Source organism: Arachis duranensis, chromosome 7 (genome assembly GCF_000817695.3).
Source record: "Arachis duranensis cultivar V14167 chromosome 7, aradu.V14167.gnm2.J7QH, whole genome shotgun sequence".
NCBI lineage: Eukaryota > Viridiplantae > Streptophyta > Magnoliopsida > Fabales > Fabaceae > Arachis > Arachis duranensis.
The window spans coordinates 51,337,282-51,347,639 of record NC_029778.3 but is presented as its reverse complement, the minus strand read 5'-3'; the positions used below and the strand labels follow the sequence as shown (position 1 = coordinate 51,347,639).

General features: G+C 41.1%; 1 non-coding gene across 1 annotated transcript; it reads right to left on the bottom strand.

Annotated features, from left to right (window-relative positions):
• Nucleotides 1-294: 294 nt before the first annotated feature.
• Nucleotides 295-398, bottom strand: LOC127740869 (small nucleolar RNA R71). The gene has a single exon (XR_008001725.1). It is a non-coding gene; the product is annotated as a small nucleolar RNA R71 (small nucleolar RNA).
• Nucleotides 399-10,358: the final 9,960 nt, after the last annotated feature.

The following is a 10,358-nucleotide window of genomic DNA, read 5'->3' as shown; positions in this document are numbered from 1 at the left end:
GCAAACAACTTTGAGCTTAAGTCTCAATTAGTTTCTCTAATGCAGCAGAACTGCAAGTTTCATGGACTTTCATCAGAAGATCCTCATCAGTTCTTATCTGAATTCTTGCAGATCTGTGATACTGTTAATACCAATGGGGTTGATTCCGAGGTCTACAGACTTATGCTTTTCCCCTTTGCTGTAAGAGACAGAGCTAGGACATGGTTGGACTCACAACCTAGAGAAAGCCTGAACTCTTGGGACAAGCTGGTCAATGTTTTCTTAACCAAATTCTTTCCACCTCAAAAGATGAGTAAGCTCAAAATGGATGTCCAAACCTTCAGATAGAAGGAAGGTGAATCCCTCTATGAAGCTTGGAAAAGATACAAGGAATTAACCAAAAGGTGTCTTTCTGACATATTTCCAGAATGGAGCATCATATGTATATTCTATGATGGTCTGTCTGAGTTATCCAAGATGTCATTGGACCACTCTGCTGGTGGATCTCTTCATATGAAAATGCCTGCAGAAGCCCAGGAACTCATTGAGATGGTTGCAAATAACCAATTCATGTACACTTCTGAACGAAATCCTGTGAATAATGGGGTGACTCAGAAGAAAGGAGTTCTTGAAATTGATGCTCTGAATGCCATATTGGCTCAGAATAAAATATTGACTCAGTAAGTCAATATGATTTCTCAGAATCTGACTGGATTGCAAGCTGCATTCGGCAGTGCTAAAGAAGCCTCCTCTGAAGGAGAAGCTTATGACCCTGAGAATCCTGTAATGGAAGAGGTGAATTACATGGGAGAATCCTATGAAAACACCCATAATTCCTCATGGAAAAATCATCCAAATTTCTCATGGAAGGATCAACAGAAGCCTCAACAAGGCTTCAATAACAATAATGGTAGGAGAAATAGGTTTGGCAATAGCAAACCTTTTCCATCATCTTCTCAGCAACAAACATAGAATTCTGAGCAAAGCCTCTCTGGCTTAGCAAACATAGTCTCTGATCTATCCAAGGCCACTCTCAGTTTCATGACTGAGGCACGATCCTTCATCAGAAATTTGGAAGCACAAGTGGGTCAGTTGAGTAAAAGAGTTACTAAAACTCCTCCTAGCACTTTCCAAGCAATACAGAAGAGAATCCAAAAAGAGAGTACAAGGCCATCTACACGTCCAACATGGCCGAACCTGTAGAGAAGGGAAAGGCAGTGATTCCCAGTGAAGAAGACCTCATGGGACGTCCACTGACCACTAGGGAGTTCCCTCATTAGGAACCAAAGGAATCTGAGGCTCATCTAGAGACCATAGAGATTCCATTGAACTTCCTATTACCATTCATGAGCTCTGATGAGTATTCTTCCTCTGAAGAAGATGAAGTTATTACTGAAGAGCAAGTTACTCAGTATTTAGGAGAAATCATGAAGCTGAATGCCAACTTATTTGGTAATGAGACTTGGGAGGATGAACCTCCATTGCTCATTAATGAACTAAACGCCTTGGTTCAGTTGAAAATACCTCAAAAGAAACCGGATCCCGAAAGGTTCTTAATACCTTGCACCATTGGCACCATGACCTTTGAGAAGGCTCTGTGTGACCTGGGGTCAAGTGTAAACCTCATGCGACTCTCTGTAATGGAGAAACTAGGGATCTTTGAGGTACAAGCTGCAAGAATCTCACTAGAGATGGCAGACTGATAAACCATTATTTTTATGATTTATATTGTGTTTAATTGAGTGGTTTTATCAAGTCTTTCACCCACTTATTCATATAATTAGCATGATATTACAAGTCCTTCCCAAAATTGTTCTATGATTGAAAACTTGTTTCCTAAAGATCTTTTAACTGTATATTTTAATTCTCCTTTATACCATTCGATGCCATGATTTGTGTGTTAAGTGTTTCAGGCTTCATAGGGTCGGAATGGCTTAAAGAATGGAGAGGAAGCTTGCAAAAATAGAAGGAACACAAGAAATTGAGGAGATGACCAGCGAGAAGTGATGTGGGCACATGACTCACGCGTCCGCGCGAAATGAGAAAAATCACAGCAACTCGAATGCATGCTTGATGCGAGTGCATAGATTGGAATCTGCACGAGTGACGCGAATGCGTGGATGACGCGCACGCAAGGCACGGAAAAACGCTGGATGACGCGAATGCGTGGACGACGCGGTCGCATGACGTGCGCAATCTACAGAATTTACAGAAATTGCTGGCGTGGATTCTAGGCCGCGTTTTAACCCAGCTTTCAGCCCGGAAACGTAGATTAGAGCCAGGGAACATGCAGAGACTAAAGACAATTCTCATTCCGCATAACTTTTAGTTTTAGTTTTTGGATCTAGAGAGATAATTCTACCTCTTCCTCTAGGTTTTTCTTTACACTCATAGTTTAGGATTTGAAGGTTTTGCTTTGGTTATTGAGAAGATTCTACCTCCGGAACTGGTCATTCTAGTTTGTTTACTTACTTTTCACTTACTCTTTCATATCCTTAATTTGTCCAGAGTTATAATTGGATTATTTTTAGAGTTTATTAATACAAAGACTATTTTTATTTTTAATTGATCTCTTTGATTATTGTTTCTCATGTCTCTTTTTATTTTCCCTTTTTATTTTGTGAAGTCTACATTTATGATAATGGAGTAGTTTCCCAACTTGATTGGGAGTTGATTAAAAGGAGAACCTTGAGTTGGAATACTCAAGAGTCAAATTGTAATTGGGTTTATTGTTGGTTGAATCTCTAATCACTAATGCTAAACCCTCCCAAGGGAGAGGATTAGGACTTGTGAATAGAAGTTGACTTCCAACTTACTTGACTTTCCTTTATTCAGTAAAGGATAACTAGGTGGAAATAACTACCAATTACCAATGGATCTTGAGAAAAATCCAACAAGGATAGAACTTCCAATTGATCTTCACCCAGTCAAGGTTTTTATTTGAATTACATAAATTCTCTGATTTAATTTCCTGTTTATCAAACTCAAAAATATTTTGGAAGACCTTTGATTAATAAAATAGCACATCTGTCTGCAACTCGTTGGGAGACGACCTGGGACTCATACTCCCAGTATTTTATTTCTAAAATTTGTGACAACTCTTTTCTAAATTGACAAGTGGATTTTTGCTGGTTAAGAGCTGTACTTGCAACGCTATTTTTCTTAATAATTCTTAATCTGCCAATTTCCACCACTGCCAATTTTCGGCGCCGTTGCCGGGTGATGACCTCAATTCACTACCCCCTTTTTTTTTCTCTTTAAAACTTAGTGAACGAGTTCTTTTGGCAAGCGCACCAAAATTATTGCCAAGTAATAACCCAAAATAGAGTGGGATCGTATCCACAGAGATTGACAAACTCAAGCAGTTTTAATTGATTAGTGAATTAGTCAAGCAGATCAATGATAGTGTGAAGTGAAGAATTGTAAATGGCATAAATGTAAATGACTAGAATATAAAGAAAAGTATTAAAGTGCAGGAATGGAAATTACAGAATGTAAATTGCTGAATTATAAATGACTTGAATATAAATGGGAATGGGGAATTGCTGAAAGTAAAGTTGAGCTATAAAGAAATGGATAGATGAGAATGGGGAATTCATTGGGATTGGGAGATGTTGCCTCTTTGGATCAAATCTAGCTTAAATCTCTTTCAATCATACAACTCACTGACCTCTTGGAAATCATGATTGATTGAGCCCCAATCCCTTGGTGACTCAATCTCTCAGATCTTGATCAATAGCCAATTCCTTGGTCTAATTGCTCATGAAGAGAGATATACTTGGTCCCTGATTATACCACACACCCTTGTAGATCCAGGTAGAGGGGAAATTATATGTCACGTATCCCATCACCAAAACCTAGATTCTACTCAAGTGTGAGAAGGGATTTCAAGCATGGTTTCATGTTTTCTTTCCCAAGGTTCCCATGAAACCCAAATGCATTCAATCTCTTTCCCAAGATGATTGAATACTAAGCATTAAGCACGAAATTCCTCCTAGCAAATCAAGAGAAGATGAAGAGAAGAAGAATTTCACTATTATTAATCCATCAAGTACAACAGAGCTCCCTCTCTCAATGAGAGGGAAGTTAGCTACTCATAACTTAGAAAGTACTCAAAAGTGGAATGTAAAAGTGGATCTAGAACTAACTGCTTAACCCCTTCTTCAGTACTCTTTTGGGGTATATATACTACTCCTAGTAAAATAAAAGAATTACAAAAATGAAAAAGGGAAAATTACATTTTTGGAGGGATAGAAAGCACTCAATAAACGTGACCCCTTAGCTGGCGTGTGGTTGGCGCTTCTCAGGCGTGTCACATGCCCTGCAAAATGGCTTGGCGTGCCACGCTTAATCCTTCAAGTGGCACGCTCGTCCCTCTTTCAACCTTGGCGTGCCACGCCTTCGAGCTTAAGTGGCACACCCTTTGATTTCTCCACTTTCCTTGCTTCTGGAAATTTGAACTGGCGTGCCACGCCTAAAAGTTGGTGTGCCACGCCCTTGTTGTGTGCTTGGCTGAGTTCTCTGGAAAGTTGCACTAGCGTGCCACGCCCAGGGTCTGGCGTGCCACACCCTTGTTAGGTGAATGGCCCCTCTGCTTGGCGTGTCACGCCACGAACTCAAGTGGCACGCCCCAATACTTGTCTTGCCTCTGATGGCATTGGCGTGCCATGCCTTGTTGCTCAAGTGGCATGCCTAAGTGACGAATAGTGATTGGCGTGCCACGTCTTTGAGCTCAAGTGGCACGCCTCATGTAATTGGCCTCTTTCACCCTTTCTGGAAAGTTAGACCAGCGTGCCACGCCTGAAGGTTGGCGTGCCACACCCATGATCTTGTGTTGTTCCAGTAAGTGGCGTGCCACGCCTTGACCTTCAAGTGACACGCCAAAGTGAGTTTTTGGGACTGGCGTGCCACGCCTTCGACACTAAGTGGCACGCCCAGATCTTGCTTGTGATGTCTGGCGTGCCACGCTAAGTTGCTCAAGTGGCACGCCAAAGTGAGGTTGAGAGATTGGCGTGCCACGCCTTCGACTTCAAGTGGCACGCCCAGTCTTCTCTTGCCTTCATCCCCTTCTCTGGATCATTGTACCAGCGTGCCACGCCATGTTGCTCAAGTGGCACGCCTATATATTTGTTCATTCTTCAAGCTTGGCATGCCACGCCTGGATCTTCAAGTGGCACGCCAAAGTGACTCTCTAGCTCCTGGCGTGCCACACCTTCGACTTCAAGTGGCACGCCCATATTAGTTGATGGATCCGGCGTGCCACGCCCTTCTTGTGTTTCTCCTTTTTGCTATCTGGAATTTATTACTAGCATGCCACGCCCAGTCCTTGGCGTGCCACTCCCACATGCATTCTTGGATCGCCCTTCTGAAATTTAGTACTGGTGTGCCACGCTTAGCTCCTGGCATGCCATGCCAGTGCATTTTTGTGGCGTTTGCCCTCAAGTGACACGCCAGTTTCACACGCCCAGCTTCTTGCTTGTCTTCTACCCATTTTTGATACTCTTTTCACCTACAATTCAGCATAACTCATCTTCAAAGTAGTGTACCATAATATTCATCAAATAATACATGAATTGTACTGATCAAATGAGATTTGTGCTCTTTTATGGTCTTTTTATGCAAGAAAGAAAGGTAAATGATGCAAGTCATCACAACACCAAACTTAAGTTTTGCTTGTCCCAAGCAAATCAATGCGAGTACTTTTATATATTAAGTCCTTGGCTTTAAAAGATTTCAATACAACTAAGAGTGATACTAAGTGTCTAACACATGTATGAATGTTTCAATTGCCATGGAAAGCTCTTAGATCCTTGAGGGCTCACTCAGGTATAGGCCTTAGGGGTCCTTTCTATTGATTGTCACCTTGAAGTAGTAAATGTTGTTTTGCTTTCTTGACCACGACTCTAAATGTTTTGTCTCAAGACAACCCTTTAATTAGGCTTTCAATTAGCACTCCCAAACCAGTTGGTTTTAGGGTACTAGGTGTTGAGACACCCCTAAGAACTTACTTGCCCGGGTCTCTTCTTGACACATCTTCACCACAAGCATCTACTAGGATTATTATTCCTTTTTGAGTCTCTTTTTCATGTTTCTTTTTCTTTTCTATCCTAGTAGTTGATGCTCAGAGCCTTGGGTCTTTATTGTTTACTACCTCTTGGTTCTATGGATATTCAAGGAACACCCTTTAGCCTTCCCTTTGTTATACATTCTAAGATTAGTTCTCTTCATGACTCATTTTCTTTTTGGTTCATCCAAGGTTCTACACTTAGCCTTTTGTTTCTTAGTTTGTTTGATGATCCCTCTTGGCCTTGGTCTCTCTTATTGTTTTTGTACAACTCACAGTAACTCTTATAGAGACAAGTTCTACTTTTATTTAATTGAAGTGAAGACTTGAAATACATTGCGTTTTCTTTCTTGAAAAAAAAACTCATAAAGACTTCAAACAGAAATTAAAAACTAAGCATAAAACATAAACTATCCTAGCATGATTATTCAAAGAGTAAATAAAGCAAAAGTTAAACAGGATGTAGAATTTAGAAAGTGTCAACCATAGGAATTAACAACCTCGAGTAGCTTCATCTTCAGTTCATTGGCCCCTTTCCCTTGTCCTTCTTCTTAAGAGGGGATGAGCCACCTTCATCTGGCTTGGAGGAACCTTCTTGAGCCTTGGCATCCTTGGGCTTCCAAAATCCTAGCCTCCTTATGTAATTCCTCTCATCTTCCTTATGTTTGGCTAAGATTTCCTCTTGTCTTGCACTTAGCTCTTCCATCCCTTACATGAAAGTTGGATATCCTAGGTTTAGAGCGGCAACAACATTACACAAGTGATTCAGCTTTGCTTGTGTGTTGATGTCATACTGCCTTCTGGACAATGTCCTGGCATCATAGAGATGCCTGAATTCGGCTAGGTTCCTCTGCTGCCACTTGCCTTGCTCTCCTATTTTATCCAGTGTGCTCTGCACTTCTCCCCAGTCAAATTGTTCTTGCTGCTCCTTTCTCATATGCTCCCTACTCTCTTGGAGTTGTTGAATATTTTGGTTGACATCCTTCCTCAAGTGGTGTATATCTCCCTTCATTTGGTGTACATCTCCTTGCAATTGCTCCCAATTGAAATCTTCTGGGAATTGTTGATATTGGTAGTGTGGTGGTGATTGAAGTGCTAGGAATTGAGGGTATTCTTTAGCCTCTCCCTCTCCGTGTTGTTGTTGTGGTTCATGAGCATGGGCTCTTCTTTCTCTAGCCCTGTTGAGTGGTTGGACAGCCACCACATTTGCCATCTTCTTGGCAGTGATGGACCTGTCTTGCTTTACAAGCACTTCATCAATAATCTTCTCAACTCCAGCCTCATCACACAGCCTTTGTATGATGCTGGGGAATGCCAACCTTATATTGTCATTGATGCTTTTCAGCACTTTGTTGATGTTGTTGGCAATCATCTCCCCCACATTGATGTTTTCTCCTCTCATGATGCTGTAGATGAGCACAACTTTCTCCTTGGTTACCTCTGAAGTGTTGGATGTAGGGATTAGGGATCTCCTTACAAACTCTAGCCACCCTCTAGCTTGGGGGCTCAAATCTCTTCTCCTCAATTGGTTGGGGATCCCATCCTTGTCGTTGATCCACTGCACATTCATCACACATATTTCGTTCAAAATCTCCTCAAACCTAGGGTCTTGTTGCTTCATTCTCTCTTCATAGTTCCGAGTGGAGCTTGTCCTCTTCACCATTAGCATTCTCTCAATGCTAGAGGGGCTGTAATCAATGGATTTTCCCCTCACATAGCTAATGTAGCGATATTGTTACCCTGGTTGAGGTACCGCATTGGCATAGAACTCCCTCACCAAGCTTTCAACTACTTTTCTTGGTGGGTTGCATAGAAGTGACTAACCCCTATGCTCAATCTCAATGTTGATCTCTATGTGTTCATTCCTCCCTAGTTGAAATCCAACTTCTGGGATGATTTCCCTCTCACTCACCCAACCATAAAACTGATTTTGGTTGAATGCGGAGAGAAACTTGTAGGTTTTGAAAGAGCTTGAGGATCTAGAGGTTAGTTCCCTGGTTCTTCTTTTCTTTGAGGCTGAGCTTTTTGGTGGTGCCATTTGGGTTGGGAGAGTTGTGAAAAGAAATAGAGAATAGGAGGTTTGAAAGAAAGAAAAAGTAAAACAAGGTTTTGCTCCAACACCAAACTTAGAACTTGATTGTCCTAATCAAGAAAAGAATGAAGAAAAAGGGAGATAGTAGAAGATGAGAGGATATGCGAAGGTCAATGTTGGAGGGGTTGTTGAAGTGGGAAGGGAAGGTGGGGAGTGAATCCTTTATAGTGGGTGAATGGTTGTTGTTCAGAGGTGGGAAATAAAAGGAATTAAATGTTTTCCCACTTTGGAAAGTGGTGCCTAGCGTGGGAAGAGGCGCCAACTCCTCACTTACTGTGTCTTCTGTTTGTGTTGAGTTTCAAGGTGCAAGTACACTTTGACTTCCTTGTTTTTGTGAGTAGTCTTCCATGTGGGTCCCATCTTCTCTCCTGAAATTGAAACTGACCCTATTAGTAATGACAAAATACCTCTTCACATTTCTTCTCATTAAGAGTGAATTGGGTTGCAACTGGGGACACCAAACTTAATTCCTTGGCATCTTAAAAAATTTCTTTTATCATTGTGTATTTACTGTGTTCATAAGAATGGCATAATATAAATCCTTTCATTTTCTTTTGATCCCAACTCCTCTGAATCCATTAATTCACGTTCATTCTTGTCCAAGGTATTAAGTGCTCTCAACTTGGGTGAATCGGGTACTATGTGATCATTGGTGGTGGCCACACCAAACTTAATCTATGGGCTTACTCTTCAGAATCAATTTATTAGTTTTTTTTGTAAGCTTAGATTAAGTGGGTGAGAGGCCATACCAAACTTAGTATTTCAGCTAGTCCTCAGTCCATTCACTCATCATTAGTCATGCATTCATCAAGTTGCAAATCTCAAATAAAAGAGTGTAAAAAAAATTGATCTACTATCAAAGCAAATATCAAACAACTAGTCCTAAAAATTGAAACTATCATAGAATTTAAACTACTTCTAGGAAAGCAATTAAAAAAAAGGATAGAGTGTTGGGGTGCCTCCCAACTAGCGCTTCTTTATTGTCATTAGCTTGACATTCCTCCATCTTTAGCTGAGCTTGTAGCTCACTCTCTGCTCCTCCAATGAGCCTCCCAAGTAGTGTTTGAGTCTATGGCCATTGACAGAGAAAGTTCTCTGAGTCTTGTCTTCCATGAGCTCCACATGACCGTAGGGAAACACCTTGAGTATAGTGAAAGGTCCTGACCATCGAGACTTAAGTTTTCCAGGGAAGAACTTGAGTCTTGAGTTGTAGAGTAACACCTTTTGTCCTTCAAAGAACTCTCTTCTTGCTATCTTTTGGTCATGCCACCTTTTTGTGTTTTTTATAGATTTTTGCATTCTCATATGCTTGATTTCTAAATTCTTCCAGTTCATTGAGTTGCATTTTTCTCTTTTCTCCAGCAGCCCTTTCATCAAAATTGAGTAATTTTAGAGCCCAGAAAGCTCTGTGCTCTAATTCAACTGGTAAGTGGCAAGTGATAAACAACTATTTCATGGTTTATTTTGTGCTCAATTGAGTGGATTTTATCAACTCTTTACCCACTTATTCATACTATTCGCATGTTTTACATTTGCCTTCCTAATTATGTGCTTTGATTGAAAACATGCTTCTTTGATCTTATATTTGCTTATTATTAATCCTCTCTTATTACCATTAGATGCCTTGATATGTGTGTTAAGTGTTTTCAGAGATTATAAGGCAGGAATGGCTCAGAGGATGGAAAGGAAGCATGCAAAAATGGAAGGAATACAATAAGTTGGAGAAATTGCTAAGCTGTCCAGCCTGACCTCTTCGCACTCAAACGGCTATAACTTTAGCTACAGAGGTCCAAATGACGCGGTTCCAGTTGCGTTAGAAAGCTAACGTCCGGGGCTTCGATTTGATATATAATTTGTTATAGCTGCCCCGACGCCAGGCGACGCGAACGCGTGAGTCACGCGGACGCGTGACCTGGCAGGAACGCAACCCGTGCGGCCGCATCACTTTTCCGCGACCTGTACGGACCAGAAAGCGCTGGAAGTGATTTCTGGACTGTTTCTGACCCAGTTTTCGGCCCAGAGGACACAGATTAGAGGCTATAAAGTGGGGGAATGCATCCATTCATAAGCATGCACTCATAATTCACTTTCCATGATTTATATTTAGTTTTGAGAGAGGTTCTCTCCTCTCTCTCTCTTTAGGATTAGGATTTAGGATTTAGGACTTCTCTTAGTTTTAAGAGTGACTCTCAATCCCAGGTTCAATGTTCTTTTACTTTATGC